The following is a 2,574-nucleotide window of genomic DNA, read 5'->3' on the forward strand; positions in this document are numbered from 1 at the left end:
GTTGGTCCTGGGAAGGAAAACATAGAACTAAAACTTTAAAAAATTAATAAATGCGCCCTTTTAAATCCTAGCCAGGCTCATGGGCCCCGGTTTCCCGGTTCCAATGGCGTATGTGTTCCCCACCTGGACGGGACGCCAGTCCATCGCAGCGTTACCCATTTTTGCCAGCTGAGTGGACTGGAGCAACGTGAAATGAAGTGTTTTGCCCAAAAACACAACGCATTGCCCGGTCCAGGAATCGAAACCACAATCTTACGATCATGGTGCTGACACCCTAACCACTAAGCCACGCGCCTCCACGGAATTAATACTTAGGGTCTCTGTTTGTCAAGGTTGTATGTGCAGGCCATAGCATGATATTTATATTGGCTTGCTTCAGTTATTGGATTACGGCCATGCTGGGGCACTTCCTTGAAGTGTTTAATCAAACAGATTGAGTCTAGGGTTAATTTTTTAAGCTTGATACCTTTCCTATGGATATATTTTACCGAAAACCTAAGTTACCGGGACGTAAGCGCACCAACAACGGTAGTCAAGCGATGGTGGGGGACAAAGACAGACAGACACACACACACACACATGTATATGTGTGTGTGTGTGTGGGTTGTGGGGAGACGAGGGTTTCTCAGGGATGGGGGAAGGTTGATGGCCTCATACCCGGATATATGCAGCATGAAGATCGCTCAGGGTGAAGTGAGATCCTAGCAACCGGGAGAAGATGTTATATTGTGGAACTAAACGTAGAACTTGCGCCTTTTATGACTACAACAGCATCCTCCTCCTCCTCCTCCTCATCATCATCACCATCATCCTCCTCCTCCTCCTCATCACCATCACCATCATCATTATCATCATCACCATCATCATCATCATACAAGGGTATCGTTAACGACACCGCAGCTTCTATCACCCTGACCACCACCACCACCACCTACATCACAACCACAAACACGACTACCATCATCATCATCATCATCACCACCACCAGCAACAACAACAGCGACAGCATCCCCATCGCCGCCGCCCCCTCCCCTGCCACTTCGCTGTGGCAGGTGCAAACGTTGTAAACCGGTCGACTCTGGCTGAGTGTCTCATCAAGCGTTCGAGTGGCGGTGGGAGGTGGGAGTGGTCGATAGAATGAGACACTGAGTGGAAGGGGGGGAGGCGAGGAGGAGGAGGAGGAAGTGTGTGTGTGTGTGTGTGTGTGTGTGGCGTGGTTGCAATTAGCCAGTTCTAGACTTACCTGACTGACAGAGCCAAGTCAAGCGGGAGGACGGAGGTGGCGGCAGAGGACTGTGATGTGGTGGTGGTGGCGTTTAGTGCTCCGTAAAGAGGAGGATAGAATGGAGAAAGAGAGAGACTAAGAACACAGACAGACAGACAAATATATATATGGCTGCAGGCGTGGCTGTGTGGTAAGAATCTTGCTTCCCAACCACATATGGTTCCGGGTTCAGTCCCACTGCGTGACACCTTCGGCAACTATAACGTAAACCAACCAAAGCCTTGTGAGTGGATTTGGTAGATGGAAACTGAAAGAAGCTCGTCATGTACATATACACACACACACATACACACATATATATTTATATACACACACATATATATATATATATATACATGTATGTATACACACACAGACACACACACATATATAAATATATACTCATATGTATACATGCGTTAACACGCTATCTTAAAGCAAGGTATAGTCACATATATTATGTTGCTGTCCAGATTGGGGACAGGGCATAATACCCTTTGTCCCTTATCGAAGTATAAGTTGCATATAAGCTTTGCTCTTTACTTACTTTCAAAGCCTTCTTTTTTTACCACGTGTTTCTCATATTTTGAGCATTTAACATGAGTTGCTTCCGTTGCATAATTTGAATTTTATTCACTTTGATCGTATATTTGCCCAACAAGTGAATCGTTTATTAATTGTTTCTATAGACTTCAGACTGGCCGAGAAGATTTCGAGCGCGTGGTGGCGTGTTATTGAGAAGCCGTAAAAACGGCAAAATCTGTAACTCACGGTTGTTTCTTGGACGATTTCATTTCCTCTTGTTTTTGAAGCGTATCGCGTTTTTAACACTGCATATTTAAAGAGATTTTATGCTCCTTGACCACTGCAGCTACTGAGCTGAGCTCTCAACGATATACACGAGTTAAGTATATCTTATAGAGATAATTGTTTCTATTCTTCCTTTGCTCTGTGTCTTAAATCTCTTCGGGTTCATTTTAATGCTAATTCGTACATTACAAGTGCAATTTGTGAGTGGAACAGTAAAAATATGCAAGACTTTTCTCAAGTTCCAAATGTGAATTTGTCTCTCTCTATATATATATGCTTACACACGAGGGCGAGGGTTCGGCCCGTTTACCAACCCAAATTTTACCGGCAAAGAATTGGTGAAGCCAAGATTTTAACGGAAGACGAAACTGGATTGGTTGGTGGACAAAGAGGGGGACACCTTGCTCTGCTTGTGTGTTTGTATATTAACACCCGCACGATTTTCACTAAGAAAAAAAAGAAAATCAAAAAAATATATACGTTTGGACGTCTGTGTACGT

Source organism: Octopus bimaculoides, chromosome 30 (genome assembly GCF_001194135.2).
Source record: "Octopus bimaculoides isolate UCB-OBI-ISO-001 chromosome 30, ASM119413v2, whole genome shotgun sequence".
NCBI classification, from domain to species: domain Eukaryota; kingdom Metazoa; phylum Mollusca; class Cephalopoda; order Octopoda; family Octopodidae; genus Octopus; species Octopus bimaculoides.